The sequence below is a fragment of the Falco punctatus genome (genome assembly GCF_963210335.1).
Source record: "Falco punctatus genome assembly, chromosome: 8".
NCBI classification, from domain to species: domain Eukaryota; kingdom Metazoa; phylum Chordata; class Aves; order Falconiformes; family Falconidae; genus Falco; species Falco punctatus.
Genome location: NC_137588.1, coordinates 49,254,593 through 49,267,553, shown reverse-complemented (window position 1 = coordinate 49,267,553; position 12,961 = coordinate 49,254,593). Strand labels below are relative to the sequence as shown.

The following is a 12,961-nucleotide window of genomic DNA, read 5'->3' as shown; positions in this document are numbered from 1 at the left end:
GTATAAAACTAATATGAAGTATAAATTACTGTCTCAGGATAAATAGATACTGAATAACTTTGTCTTCTGTTGAATATTTAAAAAATGGAAAACATATATTGGTAGAAAAGGTGGTATCTATTTCAGAAACACCTTTTGTACTAATGAACGGCCTAACTTCAAACTGAAATGAAGAAATTTCATTGAAAAAGTGTAACGCAAAATTGTGGCTTCACTTGCCATATATTATCTAGCCTCTCTCTGTTTTATTCTGGTTCTTAGAACTTGCCTTTTATTATCGTTTTAATCATCTTGATCAGTATTATTATAATCACAAAATGTCAGCCTGAGGAAAGTGATAATCTAGTAGTCATTATTATGTTTCAATGTCACCTTTGTCAATTCATGCTTAGCTACTATTTAAAATTTCGGTATCAATCCTGTGATTAGGTATCACTTGTGATATGGCCAGTATTTACAGGTTACAATAAAACAGCACTTCAGTATTCCTGTTCAAATTAACTTCCTCATCTGTAGTTATTCACCTGTCTCACGCTAATCTTTTTTTTTTTTTAAAAAAACTCATTCTTAGTTCTAAATATTAATATTCTGATAGATAAATAGTTTTGTATCATTAAATGACACTGTTAACTCTCCCTGGCAGTTTGGAATAATTTTCTGTTTGTGATCAAAGACAGATATAAATGTAGTATAAATTTTTAAGCTACTTTTCAACACACTATTATGTTTTAAGTATTCTAATATTCCAAAACCTTTCCTGGAAATGACCAGCAGAGATACTAATTTGATGTTCTCAGCATCTGCTTAAGGAAAAACTATTTCATCCCTTATATTTTATTCCAAACACATTTGAAATTAGATAAATTTAGCAAGATTATTCAGAAATGTTAAGGATTATTCAATACTGGTTTGCATTCTTAGTTTCAGTGCAATAAAGATAAACTATTAAAAAGAGGGACCAGTTAATGCAGCATAAAAATGATGCATGAAATGTGACATCTTTTTAACGTCGAGAGAAAACACTTCCCTCCATTGAGTGCTTTACGCTAAATGCAAAATATTGACACAGCCCTATTATACCAAACAATAGACTTCTTTTAGAAAGATAATTTTATAGAAGGGGTAGTATCATGTGATCTTATTAATATTTATGAAATATGATAACAGAAAAAAGGGAATTGGGATAGCACTGCTATCTTTATAGACCCTATCCATTTCAGCTTCAAAATGTTTTTCATTTCACACATCAGACACTAATTAGCAAATATCTAATTAGTGTTAGAAGAGTAATCGCTCATGGGAGTTGTTGAGGCTTTGAGCTTTCATGCATGCAAAAATAGTGCCACTTTAGGTACATTTGTTAAGGTACAGTAACTTTAACTTTTATTTTTCTCTGAACTGTGTGAATTAAAATAAAAAGCAAAATTAAGCTCCAATAATTGGGGGTGGGAAAATGATGGTATTGATAGAGTGAGGCAAGATCCAGAAAGCTTAAAATATAGGTTTTTTGAAATTTCTCCAGATGCTGGTAAATTCACCATACAGAAAAGAATATAATATTAATTTGATTTGTTTTTACTTTCCAGGTGAAAAACTATCTGTAATGTTCCTATTTAAAAAATACATAACTATATATACCCAAATCAGTTGAACACACAATACAGCTAAGGATGGAATAATCAAAATGCTATAGGAATTCTACCATTTTGAAGTTCTATAGTTCAAGCATGTCATGTTGATAAGTTGTTATGATAGTTAACTATTAAGTCATGTGGGTTTTATTTTGCATTTTTCTTTTATGAGAGAAAAGAATTCTATATAACCAAAATCTCCCTTACTAGTGATTTTGTCACAGAGCAGATAAATGCATTTTGGCTAAAGCCATAGATAGTGCTCGGTATACAGCATTGTGTGTCTGTCAGCATCACAATTACAAACATGAAGGAGGAACTAAACCCAGCTGGTTTTCATTCCTGGTTTTCACTCCTGTTTTTGGCAACACTTCTGAGTTCACTCTAAAATAATATAAGCAGAAGCCCAATATTGAAAATAACCTTACTGTAGGAAATGTATGAAAATAACGTTAATGATAAAATACTTGTATGCTGTTTAAATATGCAACAAAATACTAAAAAGTTCTGGAGGACTGAAGAATTAGTCTTTTTTCATTCTATTGAATTTGATAATGCAACCCCTTTTGCTCAACTTTCTGAAAATGAAGTGTCTGTCATATCTGGGTGCCTTCTAATTCATATTCATAAACATTTTTCAATAACTGTTTACTATCAGTTTAATTTTAAAAATAATGTGGGTTTAAAATGTAGCTTTTGGATGGATAGAGAAAAAAGCAATTCATCTGTGATCTCCACTAAATTGATTTCCATTTCAGTGGAAATGGCTTGCACTGAAGTTTCAACTGTCCTCAGCAGAATGTTTCCTCCAAATGATGCAATATTTGCACAATATCTCATACTATCCAGAATCTGGTTCCTAAATATTAGAGAAATTGAGTAGTCTATTTTGTTGAAGGAACTGAATGGAAAACAGATGTAAATGAAGAGCATAAAGGCTGGATGTACTTAACTTTTTTTTTCTGTTCAGGCAGCCAGATCTGCATGGGATTTACACCTGTATCCCAGGTTTATTAATAAAGCCATCACTAGGTCAACAACACCTACTATACCACAGGAGAAATGACTATCAACCATTTGATCAAGTGTCAGCTTTTTACAAATCTTATCCATTATACTGCTGAGCAAAGTATTTATTCCCCATAATCAATCCCAGTGAACTCTTAATTTCAGGTTTTTTTATTTTATGTTGCTTTCTGTCTTAGCCTCTTTTTAAAACCACTGCATGTTCCTAATATGTGGGTCACTGAGTAGCGCTGAAATTTTTAATTGTGAATGAAAATGTGTGAAACATCATGCTTAGGTTATAAAAACTGTGTGAGGACTTACTTAATAAAGATGTTGGAAAATGAAAGTTTAGAAAGAGACGTCTGGAAAATGAAGCGTATTTAGGAGATGGTGTTTCTCTGCACTGAATCTGTGAAAATGGAAAAAATGAGTGCGTTTTAGGGAAGCTTCCATGCATGGCTTAACGGCATTACTGGGAATGGACTGATTTACAATGGTATGGTCTGCTGATGTTCCTTAGAACTTAAGGGGGCATATCAGCACATCTTTTTCATCATCAAAATGCTGCACAAATAGTTTGCAAAATGGCAGTTTTCCATATATTGTGACTTTTCTAATTTCAACTACTGTTTACAATAATGATAGTTAGCTATAGCATGCAGCTTGTAATCAGTCAGTTGCAAAGCATTTCTATAGAAAAGGTTAGTGTCATTATCTCCATTTACAGATGAGAACATTGAGGAAGAGGGAGGCAAATGACTTGAAGCAAATTTGAGAATACAACCTACTTTTCCAAACTCCAGTTTGTTTCTCTAGTCACTTCTCCCCACTACTGTTATCTGTACTAGAAGTAAGAGTTTCAGAACCCTACTAAAATATTAAAGAGTATAGTGTTGGTTTCAGATAAACAATCTTGCTTTACAGGTTTTCCCTTGTTTTTCAGGCTGTAGTTGGTCAGGAATTGCTACACAATAGATAGAATACATAATACATTCTAGCATTTTGAAATTTATTTATTTATTAATCTGTGTGTTTAGTTTAAATTTAGTAGACGTATGGAAAAATTCAGCACAGGAGGGTTTTCTTTTGTTGATTAATATTTTTTTTGTGGTTGTAGTTGGGTTGTGGGGTTTTAGTTTTGTGGTTGTTGGGGAGAGTCTTTTATTTCTCTGGAATTCCTCCTGTTTGTCAGAGCAGGGCATGTTTGTCAGGACAAGAGTTTTGTCATATGTTTGCAGAACGCCTGTCTTGAAATACCAGTCAGAGGTGAAAAAAGAATCAGTTGATAGCGGTACTCTATAGGACTCTGTCTTTCTTCTTTCCTCAAAGACTAAGCTAATCTTTCTGTCAACTTGAGTGTCCTAATTTATAACTCAACACCCTTAGGCTTTATTCCTGCTCCCCTTCCAAGTAATTGACATGTCAATGAAAATGCAAGAGCAACCCCCCCCCTCCCCCTTGGGTAATAGGATACTGAGACACTGCTCTTATCTTCTCTTCAAAGGATCTCTATAAATGCCTTCAATTGATCCATTCCTGTATGCCATCTTTTAGATTCTGTCAATCCAGGAGCAAGGTGTGTGTATCTGCGTGTTTTAATTTAAGCCATTTTTTTTTTCTTATTTTTTCTTTTTTTTTTTTTTTTTGGTGATCAATGGGAGATGTGCTACATACACAAAGATTTATTGTTCTGTATTGATTTTATATAGCAGAATAATAAGCAAAATGAAAATAGTCAGTGTTGTTGAATCATTATAGTAGTCAAATCAAAAATAATAATAAAGAATACCTTCATTAGTAATGTTTTTTTCAGTATTTATAAGAAGTTTTTTGTGAAGTTAAACAGATGGTATCAAGGTTGTAAACATCAACTTATGGTAGGTTTTGCAGGAGTTTGACATCTGTCTCAAAAAATTGATGGTATTTCCACACAGTCTAATTAGCAAGGTCAAAAATCAAAGATGTGTATATAAAGCAACCGTGAACAGATCGTAAGTATGAATTATAAGCAGATTCTTGATATCCCATGATGATATATTTGTGTGAAAACTTAATCTCCATGTTTTTTTAATTTTTCTCATTCCTATTGTAAAAATTTACTAAAAAAAAAAAGGTATTTTGTGCTTGACACGGTGACATAACATACTTAAGATAGGGAAGCAAAACCATTTTTTTAGGTTCTTTATTTACTCTATTTCCTACTTTTTAGGTTACAGTCTCCTTGTGTTATGAACCGTTCTCTGTTGTATAAAGTGACTCTGTAAAAGCATTTTCCTAAATTTCAAAACCTTTCTTAAGTCACTTTGGGGTGTGGTGGCTTCACTAGGGAAAGAAATTTCATTCCTTTAACTCGGCTTTTCAGTTTTGATTCTTGAGAAAGTTGGTTTTTTAATAACCTGAATATACTTAGAATTTTTCCAATCTATTTATGTTAAAACAACAACAAAAATAAGTAAACAATTTTGTCTTCCAGAGTTCTTTAAGCTACAATTAATATTATTCAGCTTGTAGAGATTATGTGTTGCCACATTATTTCTTAAACAAAAAATGTGACATATTCCAAATTAACAGAAAGCTGAAAAGATCCAACCCAAACGCTTCTTTATTAAAAAAAGAGGTAAAACTGAGTCGGGGTCATGAAATAACAGGTGTCTACTTAGTAAAAGGTGATAAACGTGGTAAAGAATCTGGAGCAGCTGAATGTTGTTCCTGGGAGGCACATTTTCCATTTTCAAAACTGCAGATTTTAAGTCTGGATTTGATTTCATAAATACATTGGCCTGCCACAAAGTATAGATCACAACTAGAACAGGTAAGTGCAATTTATGTAAGCATATAAATCAGAGAATGTAATTTTAAGTACCCTTTCATGAATGAGATTTGTCTTATGATGTTTCTATTAAGCAGATAAATATCATTGATCCTCATAATTTAGAAATGAGGTAGCATTAGCAAACACACATTATATTTCAATAACAGATTTTCAGGCTTGTCTTTTCTAAATCAGGATCTTTTCTAAATCAGTAGTAAGTAGTTCCTGATCTCCCACATAATTTAATTTCTTTACGTTCTGTTTCCTCTTCTGTAAAATGGGAACAATAATACTATATGAAAATTCAATATAAAAATGCACAGAACAAGTTTTTGCCACTTGTGAGATCCAAAATGGATATAGCCAACTGTGTTGTGCTGTTTTTTAGGAAAAATTCTCCCTGTGTTAAACTTCTTTTATGCAGTATAACCCACTGAAGTCATGAAACCATCCAAATATTTTTTATGATGATGATTGAATCCCAAAGCTTCCCAAGACTGTAGGTAACTGTGCTAGCAACAACAGCTTTAGTTAAGCTATAGTTATTTCAGTTTCTTCTACAACCAATACAAAACCAGAATTAAACTCTTTTGCAGAAATATATATGAAGTATGACAATATACTCAACATAAAAAGACTTTTATTTAAGATGTGCAAAACAAAATTAAAAAATAAAATCCTAGGTCCGTATTTAGCCATATGATAATTAGATTTGCAAGAATCTGTATGGCTTTTAGGAGACCATCTAATTTATTTATTTCTCTACTGTAACACTTTTAACGTATAGTCTTAAATAATGTTCTTATTCCAGACTATAATGCAAATGATAGTGTACCAATTTTATTATCCCTGGATATGTTTACTTGCTTGATCAGAAATACAACCAGGTGGTACCATTTTCTCATAACAGTTTTACTTCCCTTTGAATGAGAATGGGTCTTGAAGTTTGTGAAAGGCATATCCGTATGGAATTCATAGGACTTCATGTTGTGATACAGCAAGGAGACTCACTAGAAATTGCCTGTTTCAGGCTGATGATGCAAAACTAGACATCTGTTAAATTAACATCTACCTAACATTTTTGCCTTTCAGTCAAATGCATTCAAAAAAATTAAATCTTTTTTAGCTGTCAAAACAATCTGTCACAGATATTTATTTTTTCATATAATGGATTACTTAAGGAAAGTAGTATATGACTGAATGAGCTGCACCTCTGCTGCAGCTTTCCCCTATCTGTACTACCTATGAACTACTGGAAAATGTACATACTTAAGTGATTACTTTTGAAAATGTAAAGAAATAAAGTAGAACTCTATACTTCTTAACCTATTGGATGCCTTTCTAATTTGTGTTTCAATCAAAAACCAAACCCAAAATTCTAATGTTACTTTTGGTAAAAAATTTGGAAAATGTCACCCTGCCTTTTTGTCTTAAAACAGTCCATAAGATGATAAATACTTCCTTGCAATAAATCACAGTGTGAACAAGTCTGCTTTCACCTACAAGTTTATTTTTTTGCTTCATTTTGGACATCAGTTATTTCTGACATAGAGGAGGATATAATAATGCATCATCAATTACTATTACATATAATTTTAATAAAAACTGCAATAATAGATCCTAATAATGACAAAAGCAAAAAAGCCTTCAGTGCAATATATAGCGCTGCATTGTGCTGGATCCTCATTCCATCAAAATATGGCTTGTGTGTCTGGGTGACATACTCGCTACACTTTCATGTGCCCCTTTCAATCAAGTAGCAGTCTGCCCTGCCCTATTCTGCAAGACTACTACTGCAATTCTTTAAGATTAAATTCATAGTGAAATCCTGGCCTCATTAAAGTCAATGGGCCTGCTACCTCTAAGTCAGTGAAACCTAAATTGACTGCTTGCTGTACCATATTTTCTAACAGTTAGACACACTAGAAGTCCAGTGTTACAGCTCTTTAAATTATTTCTTTCAGATGAATTTATTTGTATACATTTCTTCTCCTTTTAGGTTTTGATTTATGTACGCTTGAAAAATGGGGCTTCATTTTGCCTTGCTTTTGTTAGTCCCATAGCGCATAAAACCCATGTGTGAATATGAGATATTTTGCTCTTGGAATAGTCAGTAACTTTGCAGACGGGTGAGATTGGAAGTATTGAGGATGTGACATACTTCACCACTGGGGAGACAAAAAATGTGTCACCCCCACCACTACAACCCTTCAGGGAGCATCTTATGTTCCTCATTCATGGTGTAGTTTCAGATTTAGCTTCAAAGCAGGAAAATCATTGTATAAAAATATTGCAATAAGTCACTGTATTTCATTAGTTATTAATAGATAACTTTAAAGTGCCCCGGAAGCAATCTCTGTGGGTTTCCATGTCAGTATATTTTCAGAGAGACAGCATTTGAACATTGAGAACATATGGGGACGCAGACTATGGAAATCATTCACTTAAATGTCACTTTTATCTTAGATTTGTCATCTAATTTTAATATGTTGAATGCCATGAATATGTTTAATTGTAGTTTGCTTTACAGTGAGCTGTATTTTTTACTACGAACTGCAGCCAAAATACATACATGTTAATTATAATGTTGGGTTTTTTTAAAGCTAGTTATTTTATTTTTGCTTTGAGAAATATGCAATGTATAAAATATAATAGGCTGCAGAAACTGTTTTAGGGTTTTGGGGATAGTTTAGATACAGGTTTACTCTAGTAAAGACTTAATTACAGCTAGATAGATGGTGCTAGTATGAAAAATAAAAACTTTTAAGATCACATTGTAAACTAGTGTACGTTCCTAGAGCACTGTTGACTTCAGTGGAATGTAGAACATTTTAGGATGTTGGCACATAGGAAAAAGATAAACAACCCAGGCCACACTGGAGCATCACCAGCCTGCAGCACCATCTGTTTTCCCATACCCAGTCACAGCAGTCCTCCTTTCCAACCCCCTCTTCTCACCCCCAGTCCGTTAGCAGGACACAGGCAGGCTGTCGGGTTTGGGGCTGGTTGTGTGCGGTCGGTACGTGCACACCAGTCCACCAGGTCTAACAGAACAGGCAGGTTGTGCCTAAACCCTTCTGCCAGCAGGGACAACAACTTTGGTACCTGTTCCGTGCTCATATATTTTGTGAAACTTTTAGGAATTTCAGACCTTTGAGGTTCACACAAATTTGTTGTACCTAGCTAACTAAATATTTCAAGGAATGACTGACAGAGAAGCACATTTTCTCAGAAACAGAGTAAAAATGTACCAAAGTTCATGTTTGATTTCTAAAGTCATTGGTCTTTGTTATAGAAACTAGAATTTCCTTTTTCCTCTTTATTATTGCTATTGTGTCTATTCTTTAAGAGTCATAAAATACTCTGATTGTATGATGATTTTAAAGTATTGATATTTTAAGGTGCAACAGACTGTTGCATGAACCTTGCCTTTTCTGGGCAGAGGTAGATTGGCTATAATCTTTAGTAAAGGTGACAATAATCGTTACAGCCTCGGGGCTATACTGGAAGTCCACTATAGAAGCAAGGAGTGTAGGTATTAACATTTTTTTTTTTTCTGCACAGCTTATTAAAATGAAAACTCTGCTTTTGTTTGATACGCTGATAACAATCCCTCTTTGTTTGTTAGGGACATCCTTATTATGTCAAAGCTTCATGCTGATCTGACATGGCTGTAAGCTAATCAACGGAAAGTTGATCCTAAGATCCCACGATGCAAGCGCTGCCAGTCTCCGTAAGAGTGGAGGGTCAGTGCCCAGCCATACATGCTCCTACCCTGGGCTGCTGCTGTCATCCCGCCTTTCTCATTCCTTCCCCCCATTAAGTCTTACTCTGTAGCTTCATATCCTTCCCACCTCTGCAGAAGGCAGATAGCTGGCTTTCCTGAAAACTCCTCTGGGAAATGGATGGTGTTGTGTTTTTTGCCCAAGTTAAAACGGAGAACATATCATTCATAACTGCAGCTGAACACTCACTGTTACCTACAGCTGGAATTACCTGTGTTCTGAGCAGCGAGCTGCACCTAAGAGGTATATATATTTTCACTGGTTGGCTGCCCATAACCACCAGGACAGACCGTATAGGATGTGTTGTCCTTTAGCCACTGGCAGGCCAATCAATGGAATTTTTTTTTTGCTGACTACAAAAAGGCGTTGGCCCTGTTAGGAAATGCTATTTCAGCTATTATAGGGTAAAACCCATGCAAATAGTAAAGCCCAAGAACTTCCAGTGTTTAGATGTGCGGGTAGTGTGCCTCCAGGCATAGGTACAAAACATCTGAAGAGTAAGAAAATTATTTTAAAGTGTTTTTTTCTTAAAATAGGTTCTTGGTTTTCCCTTTATCTCTCTCTTTCTTTTATTTTTCTTATCTTTTTTTTTTCCTTTTTTTTTTTTTTTTTCTTAAATGAATACTGTTCTGAAGAAGCAGATTTTGGGAGCATTGTGCTGGGAACAAAAGGATTCTTTCAAAGACTTGTTGCTCAGTTTTGTTTACAGGATTTTTCTTTTCCTGAAGCCTTCTAAAGTCTTCTCAATTATTTGCTTCCCTAATGTATTCATATTTGCTAGAATAAAACCTTGCTCAGTTTCGAGGAGGACTGTACCAAGCGCAGTGGTTCCCAGTCTTTTCAGGGTGAAACACTACCTGAGAAAACTGGCAATGACAATTCTTTCCCCAGATCCCTCTCAGTGTCCTCCCATTCTCACCAGGACTCCTGCTACTTCCTCACTTCTTCCCCTGTCTCAGGATTGCTGCAGCTGCTTCCGTGGCTGTCTGTGCTGGGACTCCTGCATCTTTCTCTTCAACCTCACCAGCTCTGCTGCCACCCAAGCTGAGCTAGCAGGTCACGATGCTAAGTCTAAATGATTCGGGCTGCCTCTAAACAGGGCTTTTAAAGGCATTTCAGAACTGTGCTTCAAGCATTTCCTTTTTTAGCATAGTTTCCATGCATTCTAACTTTTAAGGTGCTATGCCATGCCTTTCCTGCCAGGTACCCATAATGTCGCACAAACATCATGCTTTGGCAGGTGAGGAACAACTGCACTTGTGCATGTGGCATGAATAATAATTATGATCATCATAATCTTTGGGAATACATTAATATTTTTTCTCACATATGTATTAGGTTAACACTTAGCTAAATAATCATAATTAGCAACTTGAAAATTTTGTCTAAACATTAGTTATTAGGCTCTTAAATAGGTCCTATGAGGTATCATTACCACCATTATATAAACAGAAAAAAATGACCACATCAAAGATAATTGTCTTTCCCAAGTTCCAGCAATGAATTACAAACTGAGGTGTGATTTGATCTCCAAAGCTCTATTTCAGTCATGGGTATTGCATGCTTTAACACACTGACTCCCAGGAGTTCAATGTAACTTGCCTGAACAATAAAAATATTATTGTTTACATTCTATTTTCTAGTCATCACACAAGAAATAGGTTGTCAGTACTAGCCCTGTGTTTTTTGGGGGTCCCTATTGCAAATAGAAAAATATTTTTTCTATATATTCTATATATTTTTCTATATATTCTATAACTATATTAGTAACTGTAACCTTAGGTGTTGTTTTCTACTTTGAAATAAAATTACCGAAGCAAGATATTACCTAAAAAATGAAAAGCTATGTTAGAATGCTGTTGAAAGTTAACCCAAATAGCACAGAAATGTCATACATAGTTGATGATAATCATGCTTCTTTGTAGAATGTTATTTTTGTATATTGCTCTGGTCTGTTTGTAACCATTAAGAAGGGAATTACGCATAGTAATGTGTCTAGATTCCAAGGAAGTTATTTGGCCTGTACATTATAATTTTTGTTTTTTGGCTGCAGGACAGCATACGGAGTCATTATCCACTTAATAAACAAAATAGATGCAACCTCCCTCTCCACTCGGTGAGTGTTGGTATGGGAGTAGGCAGCATCTGTCACCTGTGCAGGCAGACTGAGGTGCAAGTTCAGTCGGGGCTTTCATGTCTGCCTTTATCCAAGAAGGGTTGTTTGGGTTTTTATTTGACTCCCTAGAATAATAATCCTTTCCTAGGAACACGTAGGTGATGCAATGGCACCATCCCTTTGCACCAGTAAAGAGAGCATGCTCCTGTCCCTTATGGCCCAAATATATGTAAGGCTCGTCAGCATAAAATGGATGGGATGTAGCGTGTTTAGAATCCGAGATACGCATATGCAAAAGTATGAAAGATACAACTGAGGAAATAAGCTCAATGTACTCTAAGGTCACAAGGGAACTGCCTGAGGTAAGACTCCAGTAAATGCTTTGCTTGAAGACTGAAACAGTCAAATATTGAGTGAGGTCTTTGTAGCCAGAGCAAAAACATTTCCATGTTTGCGTATTGTTCTTTGGAATATGTATGGATTCTGCGTGTCCCTGTCTCCCTCTGTTGTTCAATTTCCTACTCATTTTTTGTGTGCTTTTAAATCGCCTTTTTGGTCTTGCTGAATTATTATTGAGTGGCTAACAGGGCAACTAAATTTTAATAAGGTGTTATTTGATTATAACCTAATTTAAAGCTTTCAGTTCTGATTGGACTCGTGTAAGAAGTAATTATTTTTTTTTTTGCATTCAGCAGCGGTGTAGTTAAAAATTCACTGGAATCCTGTGCTTAAATATGTTAACCTAAAGTGAAGACTGTGCACCTTAATTTTTCACATTACTAGCAGCTATCAGTTGTGCTAATTTTGGGGTTTATGCATGAACAAAGCCCACAGCCTATATGTGGCTCTCTAAGGAAACAGAAGATGTTTCTTCAGGCACCCGCAGCACCAGCCTCGTCATGCTGTTGACTGGGGCAAGGCAGAGTTGCCATCAGCCTTCGTCCTTTGGCATCTCTTTTTGATCAGCGAGCGCTACCGAGATGTTCTTCACACATCACAGCCCCAAGTGGTGTCCAGAGGCTCTCTGCTCGCTTCTTTCTGCTCCTCTTTCCCCCGCTGGGACGCTGCCAGCCGTGGTCTGGGCCCGGCAGTGCCCCCTCTCCCCCAGCCGCCCCCCGCAAGGAGGCGGCCCTGGCAGGGCGCTCAGGCGTACCGCCACACCGCCCAACCCTGTCCCAGTCCGCCGCCACCCGGGCCTTGGGCTTGCTCCTGTGGCAGAGGATGGTTTCAGGGGTGGGGTCGGTTTTATTTTTTCGGTTGTTCCAAAGACAACCTGGGTGCTGGGACCCCCCCTCAGGCGGGTGTCAAACGGCGGAGCCGAGCGTCCTGGCACCTGCCCGCCCCGGCTCCCCTCCCCTCGGCGCTGCGAGGCGCCTCCGAGCCGGCGCTGCCGCCCGCCCCGCAGGTGCCGCTTGTGAGGGGGCTGCGGGTGGCCCCCGCCCCCCGGCGCCTCGCGCCTAACCGCCGCCCGCGCGCCCAACCGCCGCCCTGGCCGGGCCCCGCGCGGGGGGGCGGCGGCGGGGGCTGCCCCGCACCTCCCGCCCCCCGCGGCCGGCGGCGCCGAGCGAGGCGGATGGCAGCGCGCCGGGGGCTCCCGGCCCGCCCACAG

The 12,961-nt window shown here is 37.0% G+C and overlaps 1 protein-coding gene across 17 annotated transcripts in view; it reads left to right on the top strand.

Annotated features, from left to right (window-relative positions):
* Positions 1–12,961, top strand: part of TENM2 (teneurin transmembrane protein 2) — a 1,028,597-nt gene that overhangs the window by 623,386 nt on the left and 392,250 nt on the right. The window contains exon 1 of one of the 17 annotated variants that reach the window (XM_080399948.1): positions 1–12,961. This exon is cut by the window's left edge and continues 15,361 nt beyond it. The exons of the other annotated variants lie outside the window; for them this stretch is intronic. The gene's annotated coding sequence lies outside the window, so the exon portion shown is untranslated. 17 annotated transcript variants of the gene reach the window in all.